Source organism: Saimiri boliviensis, chromosome X, assembly GCF_048565385.1.
Source record: "Saimiri boliviensis isolate mSaiBol1 chromosome X, mSaiBol1.pri, whole genome shotgun sequence".
In the NCBI taxonomy this organism is placed as follows: Eukaryota; Metazoa; Chordata; class Mammalia; order Primates; family Cebidae; genus Saimiri; species Saimiri boliviensis.
Window position 1 is genome coordinate 22,055,621 of NC_133470.1, and position 14,855 is coordinate 22,070,475.

Consider the following 14,855-nt stretch of genomic DNA (forward strand, 5'->3'; position numbering starts at 1 on the left):
GGGGGGACCGGGGGGAGCGGGGAATAAAAGGTTGGGAACAGGCGCATTAATAATGCGAATACTAATACTGATACTACTACTGTTAAAGACAGGACATAAAGAATTTCTCTGTCCCTCTCTGTCTCTCTCCCTGGCTTTTAACTTAATTCTCACCCGTTTTTCCTACACTTGGATGATGTGGCTGTGGTGGGGAACGGAGGAGAACCCGAGCCATTGCTGACATTTGATTTTCCTTTAAGCCCTCTCTGCAATTCCAAGTCACCTGGGATCTCTCCTTGCTTTTCCCGCATTCTTCCTTTTCCATCCTCAGCAAGTGTTCGGTGTTTTTACACCGTCAGGTTCGGCTCGAAACTAACATCCTGCGCGCTGACTTCCTCCCACCTTCCCTCCCGCGGCCCCGAAAGCCCGTTCCCGGCGCGGGGTCTCAACGCAGCCAAGAGGAGTAAAGACGCTTCGGCTTCCTCCTATCCTCCAGCCGCGGACCCTCGCGGGCGCCCCTGTGGCTTGGTGGCTGCGAGAGACAGGCACTTTTCCCTCCCCGGTGGCCCCGCGTCGGAAATCCACAAGACCCGGCTGCCGGGTGGCTGCGTGACTTGAGTCGGCTCCGCACACGCAGGGAGTGGGCTGAAAATGAGTCCAAGAAATATCGTGTTAAACAAAAAGACAAACAAATGCACAAATCATTTCTGAGAGCCCAACGGAGTTTCATCTCTCTGGGTGGAAGACTTCTTCGCCTCCATCCCCCTCCTCCCTCTTGTGCAGCTGTTCTTCTTTTAAAAGAAGTCGGACTTTCTGCTGGGGTGTATTCTAATTTTAATCATCCACTGTAAAAGGGGAGGTTAACAAAGAATTTCTGATTCTGACTTAATGATCCCTGGAATTAGATCTAATTCTATTAATGGGATATAAAGTATTTTGGGTGGAGACCTGTATCAAAACACTAGTTTTATTTGTTCTGTTATTTTATTTATTTCTGTTATTTTCTAATCAATCTTCCCAAGGGAGGATGCTATTGGGAAAGACGTTCATTCACCTCGAGGAGAAGGGCCTGATCTAGCTTTATACCCAGTGGCCCTGAGACCGCCTTTGTCACAATTCAAGATCTAACTTCAAAAATCTACAATTGACTTTTTCTCTTTCTAAGAGATTAAATTTTTAAAATGACAGAAAACTTTTCTAAGGTGCTGGGTTGGGAGACATGAGACTATGCTGCGGTCTTCACAATGTCTAATCAGGATATGGGTTTAAGAGATATAAATATATACATGTTATTCTATATGTCATTTTAGAAAAATAAAATGATGCCTCTAATATATAGGAAGAATATAACTGATGTGTTGAGTGGGCAGACTTTTAAGAATTGGGGGATAGGATCATGTATGAAAGAACTTACAGTTTCGCCCAATTTAATTTTACTCTGCCAGCAAAATGACACTTCACTTTCTTTTTGCCTCACTTTTACCCACTAACCAAAAGTAATTTCATTTCAGTGTTAATATCATTTGCGTTTGTACCTTGTTATTCACAAGTCCAGGCTCCTCTTATCTTTGGGGTCTGTAGTTGTTGCTTTGCTTTTCCTGGGCTGCTTGGAAAACAATGGTTTGCAGTTCATCTGCTTTTAAAATCAATTACTAAGTAATAAAAATGGCAATAATGGCTGGAAGTGAAGGTCACAAGTGTTTATAACTGTTGTTTATGGTGGAAACTGGGGCTTGTTCCCAGAACTGGAAATAATAATTTACCTAGAAGAGGAGAGTGGAATAAACCCCTTTATTTTCTGAGAGCTAATTCTACATTGTAGTTTTAAAATTATATTTGCAAGAAATGTGGAATGGGGGGTGGCAATTAGATGTCATTATCCATGGGGGGAAAAATGTTTGGAAGAAAGTTAACCTCACATACTTTTCATCTGAGATGTTTTAATTTATTGTGCAATATATACATAGATAAATCAAGCTGTGATGGGCTTCCAGTTGCACCGGAAGTCTGAGGTCCCCTTAAATTATGATCAACCTCTTCAAAACATATATTTAAACAATAGAAATAAACTTCATTGGAATCCAACGACCAATTTGGAAGCCATTGGAAGGGAAAACAATAAGACCTGATTACACGCAAGGAGTCTCTGTGATGTGATATCCCCTTTGCCAAGTCATTTTGCTGTTTTATTTATTAAATTTCTTCTTCTTCTTCTTTCTCTCTTTTTTTTTTTAAACAAACTTTCATTCATTTATGGTCTTCCGCAACCTGCTAATTTAACACTGGAGCGCGTTATTGCAGCGTTAGGAGGAGGGAGAGAGAGAGAGAAAACAACAATACTGCAATGATCCAAATGATACAGTAGAATTATAGCAATTATAGTTCTACTTGTGGAAGAAAACCTTGCTGAGATCAGGCAAACAAACTGAAGCCTTGTGAGGATAACAAGCGTCGGGATTGACAGCCGGTGCTGGGAAGAGCCGGAGGGCACAAACAGAAATATTTGCTTCTCCCCCCCTACCCCTTAACTCCAACCAGTCAAGGTTAACCTCCTCAAATGCTGCTTTCAGAGTCTTACCCACTTCAGGGTATGCATTTTTTGCTCAAATCGAGGTGTCTCCGCCTGGAAATCTGGTATTAGGAGGAAATGTAACATAATCCGCTTGCCTAGAACTTGTCCCTCGCCTTCTCGGCCTCCTGCGTGCCCTCCACTTCCTACCCTGCCTCAGTTCTCCCCACGGCTGCTGGGATTTCTCTATGGACGGTGTTTATTTGTTGACGTGTTTTCAAAGGAGCAGCCTGTGGAAAGGTCCAAAGGGACTGATAAGAACTTGGATTTCCTGGGAAGACTCTCTCGGGTTTGCTAATCCTTCCCTCTTCGCCGTGTCCTCCGCCTAAGCCGTGGGTTCCACATTTAGGGCTTGGCTGGGAGAGGTTTGTTGGGAAGCAGCTTTTTTGGAAGCGTCCCGAGGACCACGGCCGAGCCCTCAAGGTATGGACGCGTTAGTGCGATGGCTGTTAGGGTAACTCTTCTTATTTGCAAACTTTCTCACTTTCTGTTACTCGTCAGCAGCCGGGGAAGGGGTGGGGGAGCAAGAACCAGAGTGGAAAGAGACCCCCCTCACCGCCACCCCCATCAGCCATCCAGGCGGCAGCCCAGGCTTGTTCAAGCTTTGCTACAAGCACAGAGCTGGGCGAGATGGTGGCAGCCTCCCGTCAGAAGAGAGGGCGTGTGTCCCCTCCTACGGGTTAGAAGCGAGTAGTTGGGCTCCGAGCGCTCACGGAGTTCTAGGCGGGAGCTTCCCATCTCCTGCCGCACCCATCCCTCCAGGTTTCCAGACCCGAGGGAAAGGGAAACTTTACTGCGCCCTCTATTCACCACCGTTTGCTTTCTCCTGTCCTCCCCCGGACGGCGGGACCCCGCCTGCGGCCAGGGTCCGGGCGTCCCCTGTGCAGCGTTGACTCAGTAGCTGCTGCTCCGGGTGACCCTGGACGGAGTAGGGGGTGGGGGCGGGTGGGCATAGACTGGCGCTCGAGTAAGATGCAGCGAGCGACCCCACTCGTGTGTCAGTTCCCAGGCCGCGAGGACCCAAGCTGGGCTGTAGGCTTCCTCACCCCCAGCCTCCCATCGACAGCCCCCTTTTCGGCCTCGGCTCAGCGCCACGGCCAGAGCGCGCCCCCTAGCGGGAGCTCCGACTGGGCCGGACTCTCCGGCCGCAACCTCTGGGGACTGAAGTTGGCAGATCCCAGTGATCCGGCAGGAATGAATGGGGGAAAAAAACAAAAGCCTTGGAAACATTTCCAAGTGTTCAATAAAAGACCCATCTGCACCTTTCTTCTCAAGCGCGTTCGTGGTTAATGTCCCCCCATGCGCGCAAGAGGGGAGATAATTGCTGGGTGGATTCTTGCAGGCGAACCTCGGGCAACACTGGACTGAGAAGTGAAATAATTGGGGGTGGGGCCAAGGCAAGCGTGCCGAGGATGCGACACCAGTAGGAAGTCTGAATCCGCAGTCTCTGGGGTGTTCATGGAGGCCTGGCGGACTGCGCCCTCAGATACCTCAGTCCCTGGTGGTGGTGGTGGAGGAGGAGGGTGATCCGGAGGCAGTTACTCTGCGATTTCTTTGATTTGACATCGGCCTCTGTGGTACCTTCCCATCACTCATGATCCCCTCCCATCTTCTGATTCGAAAAGACCCCACTCTCTGATTCTAAGTTCCCTGAGCTCAGATTTCGGGGCTCCCATCTTCTGAAGCTAGGATTCTCCAGTTTTTGACTAGATGAGGCCCTACCTCTTGTCTCTGGGGTTTCTGTGTCTTCTAACTTGATGAACTCCTGGGACACCACCCTGCTCCATCTCCCCCCAGGCATCCTCCTCTTCCCCTCCTTTCACTTCCCCTGCAACATTTGCATCTGGAAATCCTCAAACCCCAGATTCTGCTACTTCCACTCCTCATACATTCCCGACTCCCTCTTGGTCTGGCCAGAAACCGAGAAAAGAGAAATGCGCGTTCTTGTCCAACCCTCTTCGAATTGTTCAACCTGGAAATGATTGAATTTTCTTGAAGCCCTTACAAACTCTGGTTTAAAAAAAACTTAAAGAGGAAGCCTTTACAAATGTAAAAACTCCCAGTTCAAATCGTTCGCTAACTTACTTCTTTTGCACCAAGTGTGTTCGTCTGAACTCATCAATCAGAAAAACAGGAATCATGCTTCTAAAGACCTGCAGGATTTTAAAGTTATACCAAGGCCACCAACACACTTGCTAGGTAGGGCCTAGAAAGGAAGAATCCAAAAATAGTAGTGACAACAGCTCCCAGAGTCCCTTATTTTGCGATGTGTCTTGCTAATTGGGAAGTTCAACACAAGGCTTTCCCTGCCCATACAAGGCTGGTATTTCAGAGCGGGAGGAGCAGGTGGAAGGGGTCCCGTGGGAAGGGAGGTGTGGGTGTCCTTGTGTTTAATTAAGAGTTGTATTGTGTGGAAGGGGAGGAGGAAAGATGCGGGGCTGCACAGCGCTCCTTTCCCTTCATCACAAAATAACCTACAAGTGGGGGAAAAAAAAAAAGAAGCCCGCGACTAAGACGGAGCCGGCTCTGGAATAGATACTATTAGAACCACAGTGTTTCTGGAATAAAGATATCTAATTTCCTGCTGCAAATCACTTCCCCGATCAGAAAACACAAATAGCTGAACTGAAGGGGGGAAAAATAGAGGAGGAGGACGAGGACGAGGAAGAAAGGCCCCAGAATAAAAATAACTGCGCGAAAGGGCTTACATTCAACGCTCTGACAGGCGACTCCTCCAAACCTGGGGCAGTTCTATCTTCCTCCCAACGCCCCCTACTCTGCTCCCGACTTTCCAGCCCACCCGGGATCCCTTTTGAGGACACCCGGCCTCTCTGAGGGAAGGGGGACAGCTCCCAGACTGAGGTTGGGACAACGACTGTGGCAGAAAACTGGGACACTCTCGGCCTAGGGGCTTCGTGGGACCGCTGAGGCCGGACCTATCCGGCACCAAGGGCGTCACCTCGTCTTCTAACCGGGCACCCCGGGCAGGGCCCTCCGCAGGGCACCGCTTGCTCGAGGCGGCCTCGGTTTCCTCGTCGGGAAGGAGGTGCAGGCAGCCCGGAGGCAGGAGAACTCCGGCCGCCCAGCCCGGGCCGCACTACTTGGGGGCGTTGCGGGGGCGGCCCCGACACCTCTTGTTAAGTCGCCTTTTGGGTCTCGGGGACTCTGTGAGCAAACCCAAGACCTGACCCCCGGTGGACCCAATGGCGCGGATGAATGAGGACGCTGGACTAGGGGCGCCCGCGAGAGGGCGCGGGCAGGGACGCGGCCTGCGAGGAGAGGCGCCAGGCTCCGCGTGGGGCTCGGGACCGAGGGGCCCCCAGGACGCACAGACGCGATCACCCCTCGAAAATGACGGTGGTAGCAGGTGCAGGCCGAGAGTGGAGGCAGAATGAGTGGGAGGAGGAGAGCAAATACATCTACTCAGATGCTAATGCAGAGTGAGCCTTAGCTGTTTTTCTTTGGAGATTAAATGAAATCTCAAACGGATTTGTTTTTGAGTAGGAAATTGTAGATTTCTCACAATCGCATGAAATTTTGTGTTGCACGCCTCTAATCAACATCACATTCTTTGCCCCCACTTTACGCTTTGCAGGTCTTAGTATAGTTCTTGGTGCCCAGAAACATCTTTCCTGAACCAGAAAAGTGCATTGTGGCTGTGGGAGTGTGGAAGGTACTTTTATTTGGGCAAATGGCACTTGATGTTTCATCCTCATGAGGTGGGCGCTGATTGATCTTTTCCCCTGCCCCCATCTTTTATTTATCCAGGCCTCATTCTTTTCCCTCAATTCTCCCGTTACTGCTGTTGGGGCCATTTCTTTGTTCATTACTCCTACAGTTTAAGGCTTGCAAGGGACTAAAAAGAAATTAAAAGCAAAGTATTTTGTTTAGAGAATCCCAGAAAGGCTGGAAAGAAAGGCGATTGAAACCCACGGTTCAAGTGAAATTTAGACATAGGAGTGATTTTTACATATTTCTTTTCATGGATAATAGAGAGTTGGCGTTATCTGTCACTGTACATTCTACCTAATAAATAGCTGCAAGACTATAATCTAACAGGTGTAAAATTTCCCTTTTCTGAGAAATGAAGAAACCACCAACACTATCTTAAACAGTACAAATAGAAAATCCTGTTGTTTATAATCTTTCATACTGTACAGTCAATTCTAAGCTAGCTTGCTTTCTCTCTCTCTCTCTCTCTTTTCCTTCCTTCTTTCCTTCCTTCCTTCCTTCTTCATGCAGGCCTGGCTTTTGGGGTACGGTGGTATGTACCCCACACAGAAAGTTGTAAACAAAGATAGGCTGATTTAGTTTCTGGCCCCCCACACACCTGGCAAAAATATCCAGGAGGGGCTTTTTACTCTCTGCCAACTGCAGAAAAACACTGATCATCAGAGAAAATGCCTGTCCTTTCTTTCACTCGTTTCTCTTGATCTCCCCCAAAACTATGGCCTATTTAGTTATTAGGCATCACAGATTGGGAAAAGAAAAAGAAGCAGAGAGGCTCTGTTCCCTGGGAGGTCCCACTTCCATCTGTCATATGTTGAGTCCTGTTTTTCTCTCAAAGGGGGCCTTGTTGATGGAGGTTTTCTCTGCATTCATTTGTTCCCAGCCATCTCTTCAACAGCTGTCCCCCCAACCTTCCCAGGATCCCATTGGTCAGGCTTGGCTCCCACTGCATGGAATGCAAAACTATCTCACCCAGAAATGTCTTGTCAAAGACAGAGACGGAAACTGACCCAGGCAATGCTGCCCTTGCATGTCATCTTGGACCAGTTCTTACCTGTTTCCCCTCACCATCTTTCTCTCTTCTTCAGCTTCTGGGTTGAAGCATTTTGATGTTATTTCTACGAAGGAAAACGACATTAGAGTAACCTTTTTATTGCATTACACTAAAGGGAGATTGAACTCTAACTTTGAAAATTGTGACATTCCAATGAGAGCTATATTAAATTGCTTAAAAACATTTCGAAGGCATCATTGGTATTGTCTGTAGTGGTAAGTGAAACAAAGGATTTCAAAGCATGTCGAGTTTAATACAAACTACGCTCATATTTAAGTCTTTAAGCTATTAAATAGAAGTGAGGAGAAAGGGGATGGTGAAAGAGTATCAGACGGGGATGGAGCAGAAAGACAGAAGATGCCTTACGGAAGAGAATCCTGAGAATAAAGGTGGGAGGGACTGAGTGCTTACTCTTTGCCAGTACTTAAGATGTTGTTTCGTGGCCAGGCGTGGTTGCTTACGCCTGTAATCCCTGTAATCGCAGCACTTTGGGAGGCCTCGGTGGGTGGATCATTTGAGGTCAGGAGTTTGAGACCAGCTTGGCCAACATGATGAAATCTTGTCTCTACTAAAAATACAAAATATAGCTGGGCATTGTGGCACGCACCTGTAATCCCAGCTACTGAGGAGGCTGAGGTGGAAGAATTGCTTGAACCCAGGAGGCGGAGGTGGCAGTGAGCAAGACTCTGTCTCAAAAAAAAAAGTTGTTTCCTTCATATAAATAACATCAAAATGCTGGACTACTGTTCTAAGTGCTTTTCACAGGATCAGTGCATCCTCCAGACAAGCATATAGTGATGGTTCTACTCGAATCCGTCTTTTACAGATGAGAAAACTGAGGCACAGAGAGGGTGTCCAACTCAGCCTGGTTTTCCAACTGAAAGTCCTGTATCCTGGGAAATGCCTCAAACCCAGGCAAACTGCAGTGGTTGCTCACCCGAGGCACAGGGTGAAGTAGTTTGCCCAAAGTTGCAGAGGTGTGGAGCCAGGAGCCAGGATGGGAATGAGCTAGGCAGTCTGACTCTGGAATCTACTGCTTTTTTTTTTTTTTTCTTTCTTTTTTTTTTGGGAGTCTGAGTCTCTCTCTGTTGTGCAGCAGGCCGGAGTGCAATGTCACAATCTTGGCTCACTGGAACCTCTGCCTCCCGGGTTCAAGCGATTCTCCTGCCTCAGCCTCCTGAGTAGCTGAGATTTCAGGTGCATGTCACCACACCCAGCTAATTTTTGTATTTTTAGTAGAGACAGGGTTTCACTATGTTGGTCAGGCTGGTCTCAAACTCCTGACCTCAGGGTGATCCTCCTGCCTCGGCCTCCCAAAGTGCTGGGATTATGAGCCACCGCGCCTGACCTGGAATCTACTGCTTTTATCCTCTGTAAATCTCATCCATTTTTACAGAATGAGTAACTTGAGCATTAGAGAGAGATGAACTGACTTGTCCATAGTCACACAGTTTGCTAGTAGCGGGTGGACAACTACAATTTGGGACTAATAAGTCTCACTTCCTTTCTACTGTCAGCTACCATCTGAAAGAGGTTTTGTAGAAAAGAAAGCAGCTTTAAAAAAAATCTTAAAGAGCCGGGCGCGGTGGCTCAAGCCTGTAATCCCAGCACTTTGGGAGGCTGAGGCGGGTGGATCACGAGGTCGAGAGATCAAGACCATCCTGGTCAACAAGGTGAAACCCCGTCTCTACTAAAAATACAAAAAACTAGCTGGGCGTGGTGGTGCGTGCCTGTAATCCCAGCTACTCAGGAGGCTGAGGCAGGAGAATTGCCTGAACCCAGGAGGCGGAGGTTGCGGTGAGCCGAGATCGCGCCATTGCACTCCAGCCTGGGTAACAAGAGCGAAACTCCGTCTCAAAAAAAAAAAAAAAAAAAAAAATCTTAAAGATAGAAGTAAGGACTAAATAAATATATTCAAGAAAAAGGCATCTACCATATTGAGACACATCGCGACCTGGCAGTATGAGAATATGTAGCAAAAGGAGGTCACCTATATTGTAAACACAATTTATAATGAAAGACAATTTTAAAATTGCAATAAGTACACAAAGAAATAATTACATGGCACATGTGGCCATTAGGCAGGGAACATTTTAACTCCCTAAAGCATTTGGTGTATTGTTCTGATTCCATTATTGTTCACTAATGATGGTCATTGTTCTACCTCACGTCATCCTCAAAACTGGCAGCCCCCTGAAGCAGACAGTGTTTCCAAACAGCTTCTCTAGGACCCTTCGAACAAACCTGCAAGAACTGATTACGCTCTGTGCATGGAGTGGGTTAGCAGGTTGTAGCTGGGCATTGGCCAGGAAAGAAGGCATTCTCACTTGGAACGTAGCTCATTGTAGAAATGCAGCTTGACATCAACAAAAATAATCACTATTTGATGTATTTCTTATAATTATAGGTCATCTCTTGGTGAGGCTCTGCAGTTCGCAAAGTGGCGATTTGGCCTCTACCATGCTGATGCCAGAGGCAGCCAGGCCCCAGAGCCTCTCCTGGCCGGCATCCTGAATGCCAGAAGCTTAGGCGCAACTTCGGGGAAGAAAACATTTTAGAAATGGCGAGAAAACTGTGAGGGAGTTGTAACTGTAAACAGCAAATGTGCTAAAGACCAGAGACTTATGCAGAGCTAAAAGAGGGCAGGTGGAGCTGTTCTCAGTTTTTTACATGTGAAGAAAACATTGGGCTGACTCCATTCTGGTTCTGCAGAACTAAAATGTGCCTTGATGATTGTTGTTGTTTTATTTAACACAAGCTCCCGGGGCTGCGTGAGGATCGGGGCTTGATGAGCCAAAGGATTCTGAGAAAAAAGGTGAACAGCTGTGGTTCTTGTCAAACACAAACTCTTAATTGTTGTTTAATCATTCCCCCATATTAGACATTTGTGATATTTTAATTGTTTTGCTATCGTAAATAACATTGTAATGAAAACCTTTGTGCACCTAACCTGTTCTTTTGCATTATTTCCTTTACATAATTTCCTGAGAGTGGGGTTACTGATTGAAGAGTATGAACATTTTAGTCTCTTGAGATATTGCCAAAAATGTCTCCAACCGGTTGAACCAATTGACACCACCTCTATATGAATGTACCAACTTTGCTACAACCTTGCCAGCATTATGTATTACGGTTTCCCCCCACCATCCCCGTCTCAAAATATGCTGATTTAAATGACGCTATACTTGAATCTACGTAGTTCTAACTCCATGCTCGGTATCTTCCCCGTCACTCCAGCATCTCTATCTCTTGCCCTTCTGAATGGCTTGAACTAAGACAACAGGGATACATGAGAAGGTAATTCTGGCTGGGTGCGGTGGCTCACGCCTGTAAGGCAGGCAGATCACCTGAGGTCAGGAGTTCAAGACCAGCCTGGTCAATATGGTGAAACCCCATCTCTGCTAAAAATACAAACAATTAGCCAGGTGTGGTGGCAGATGCCTGTTATCCCAGCTACATGGGAGGTTGAGGCAGGAGAACTGTTTGAACCTGGGAGGTGGAGGTTGCAGTGAGCTGAGACTGCGCCACTGCACTCCAGCCTGGGCAACAAGAGCAAAACTCTGCTTCAAAAAAAAAAAAAAAAAAAAAAAAAAAAAAAGGTAATCCTAAAGCAGTGCACATCTGCCATGCTCAGCAAGGTTTGTGAAGACATCTGTAACAGAATGTGCAGCGTGTGAGGCCCTGGGCTCTGGAATCAATGAGACAGAGCTTGGAGCCCATTTTTCCTACTCTGGCTCTGTAGCCACGGGCAATTGAATTAACCTTCAGTTTCTTCACCTGAAAATTGGAGATGCTAAAAGTACCTGCAGCACTGTGCTACACTATAGATGCTAAATAAAAGTTAGCTTAAAGTTAGCTTATGTTGTGTGACCTACGAATACTGAAATTCACATAATCTTACATGCTTTTTTTTGGAGACAGAGTCTTGCTCTGTCATCCAGGCACAATTTCAGCTCACTGCAACCTCTGCCTCCTGGGCTCAAGCGATTCTCCTGCCTCAGCCTCCTGAGTAGCTGGGGCTACAGGTGTGCGCCACCATGCCTGGCTAATTTTTGTATTTTTACTAGAGATGGGTTTTTGCCATTGGCCAGCCTGGTCTTTAACTCCTGACCTCAGGTAATTTGCCTGCCTTGGCCTCCCAAAGTGCTGGGATTACAGGTGAGAGTCACCACATCCAGCCTTATTTTACGTACGTTTTTGAATGCTTGCATAATTATTTTTATGGAATATTGACTCAGGACTAGAATTGCTCCACTGAAAGGTATGTATGATTTAAACTATAGATATTGACAAAATGTCCTTTAAAAAGACTATTTCACTTTGTACCTCGACAAACAACATTGATAGCACTGGGTATTTTCAATCTTGTAAAATATTGTCAGTTTGATGAAGAACACCCAAGAGCTTTTTATTTTTTATTTTTATTTTTTGAGACAGGGTATAACTCTGTCACCCAGGCTGGAGGGCAATGGTGCAAGCATAGCTCACTGCAGCCTTGAGCTCCTGGGCTCAGGTGATCTTCCCACCTCAGCCTCCCGAGTAGCTGGGACTACAAACACATGCCTCCATGCCCGGCTAATTCTTTGTATTTTTTGTAGAGATGGGATTTTGCCGTGTTGCCCAGGCTGGTCTCGAACTCCTGAGCTCAAGTGATCTCCCCTCCCCTGCCTCCCAAGTGTTGGGAATACAGGCATAAGCCACTGCACTTGGTAGAACTTATTATTTTTATGCGCGTTTCTTTCATTATTAGTGATGTCAAGCATTTTTTCATGTAACTATTGGCCAATTGTATTGCCTCTTCTGTGACTCATCTGTTCTCAATTGCTTACTAATGTACAAATGATTTTACCCATGAGTGGTATGTCTTAAAAGTTTGCTAGAGCTTTATGAAAAGCTGGCCTGAGAATTACTGTGAGATTATCATTAGTTTTACTCTGATTTCCTTTAGATTCTAAGCATAATGGCTGGTGTTTATTTTCTTGCGTTTATTTCATGAGCTGACACACCACATTTCTTGGCCTCCCTTTCAGGAAAGAGTGGCCAATTTAACTAAATTCTGGAGAAGGACACGTTTTGTGTGGTGTTTCCAGGAAGTCATCTTAAAAGAGAGGAGTTTTGGCCAAGTGTGGTGGCTCAACCTGTGTAATCCCAACACTTTGGGATGCCAAGGCGGGTGGATCACGAGGTCAGGAGTTCAAGACCAGCCTGGCCAATATGGTGAAACCCTGTCTCTACTAAAAATACAAAAATTATCCGGGTGTGGTGGCGTGTGTCCGTAGTCCCCTTGGGAGGCTGAGGCAGGTGAATCGTTTGAACCTGGGAGGCGGAGGTTGCAGTGAGCTGAGATTGCACCACTGCACTCTAGCCTGGGTGACAAAGCGAGATTCCATCTCAAAAAATAAAAAATAAAAAATAAAAAACATAAAAAAAGAGAGGAGTTTTATAGACCAATGTCCCTTTTTTTAGATGGTTTGTCTTGAAGGGATGTGCAACAAAGACTGCTAATTGTGTCCAAATATCCATTCTTCTGCTGGTGGATTAAAGAGACTGCAAATTTTGTGTCACTCCAGGCTGCTGCTGGTAATGGGGCCCAGGGAGGGACACGCCAGAGTGGGGCCGCCTGACCAAGGAAGTGACAGACATACCACCTGCCAATGCCTCTGCTGCTGCACAGACCCTCTACTTCAGTGTAGAATGAACCAGCGGCAGAAGACATTCAAGTCGATGACAGATGGATGTCTCAGCACAAGAGATTTGTTTTGGACTGTAAAGACAAAGAACCTGATGCATCATTTCCGGGAGACTCCATGGTGCCGTTAATGCAGCCATATGAGATACGGTGAGAGCTTTTTTCCCCATTTCATTCACTGAATTTTGGAACTGGGAGAGATACAATACATGTTTCGTGGAGACTAAAGCATGGAGAACTGGAGAATATTAAGCCTAAGGTCATTGTTGTCTGGGTAGGAACAAACAACCATGGAAGTATGGCAGAAGAGGCGGCAGATGGGATCAATTTATCAACATAAGGCAGCCACAGGCCAAAATCATTAAAATCATTGTATTGGGTTTGTTACCTCCAGGTGAGAAACCTAACCGTTTGGGGCAAAAGAACGCCAAGGTGAACCAACTCCCCGAGATTTCGCTGCCGTTATTAACGTGCAGCTCCTGGATACCGATGGGGGTTTCGTACACTCGGATGGTGCCATTTCCTGCCACGACATGTTTGATTTTTTGCATCTGAGAGGAGGGGGCTATCAAAGGTCTGCAGACCCCTGCATGAACTGATTTTTAGTAGAGATGGGGTTTCACCATTTTGGCCAGGCTGGTCTTGAATTCCTGACCTTGTGATCCACCCACCTCGGCCTCCCAAAGTGCTGGGATTACAAGCGTGAGCCACCGCGCCCGGCAGAACTGCCATTTAAAAAAAATAATGGGATAATAGATGGTTTATTCAGTATACCTATCGAATACATACAAACTGGATCTACAGATATTTTGAACTGGAACAGGTGGGTATTGAAGTAACACATCAAAATGTGCTGTGCAGTGATTCTGCTTAATGTTCAAATTCGGTAACGTATGTTTTACGTTCTACTGGAAAGGCAAATGGCAGTGTTTTTGTTTTTCTATGTTGGGTGGGCGGTTACTGATTTGTGCTAAGACCCACTTCTGATTGAAAGGGGTAGAACTTGGGCTCATTTTTTTTCTTGTGAATTCTCTTTCTAGAATTTTTTTTGGTTTCATTCTGTCTTTTTCTAAAAATACTTTTTTGAATGTACCATATCTTCATTAACAGAAAATCCACATGGTGTTTACTAAACTTATTTATGATATTAAAATTTTCCTTTTTATTTTTAGTAGCCCAGGTTATTGAGTTTTTCATGAGAGATTTTTTCTTAGCTGAGGTATAGTTGTATAGGAAGAATTAAGCCAGATTTTTGTGTTTGGAAAGAGTTTTCTTTTCTTTCTTTCTTTTTTTTTTTTTTTTTTTGACATGGAGTTTCCCTCTTGTCATCCAGGCTGGAGTGCAATGGCACAATCTCAGCTCGCTACAACCTCCGCCTCTAGGGTTCAAGCAATTCTCATGCCTCAGCCTCCCGAGTAGCTGGGATTACAGGTGCGCGACACCATGCCTGGCTAATTTTGATATTTTTAGTAGAGACGAGGTTTTGCTATGTTAGCCAGGCTGGTCTGGAACTCCTGACCTCAGGTGATCTGCCTGCTTTGGCCTCTCAAAGTGCTGGGATTACAGGTGTGAGCAACCACGCCTGGCTAGAATAAGACAGTTTTCTATCTACGTCTTTTTCTGTTTGTCGGAGGGTGGGAGTATGGTCCACATAAACCCATTAGTTACTCCTGCACCATGTGCTTTGAGCTTCTCTCTTGACCAAGGATCAAACATCCCTTTGTGAGCTGGCCTTCAGCTCCTTTGCTCATGTGTGTAAACCTCAGATGTTACTACATTTTATATCTGTCAGGGCTATTAAGCAATAGTATTTGAACCACCAGCCTTTAAAATAA

The 14,855-nt window shown here is 46.1% G+C and overlaps 1 pseudogene; it reads left to right on the forward strand.

Moving 5' to 3' along the window:
* The window catches only part of LOC101034594 (platelet-activating factor acetylhydrolase IB subunit alpha2 pseudogene), a 105,124-nt pseudogene extending 91,101 nt beyond the window's left edge, over positions 1–14,023 (forward strand).
* Positions 14,024–14,855: the final 832 nt, after the last annotated feature.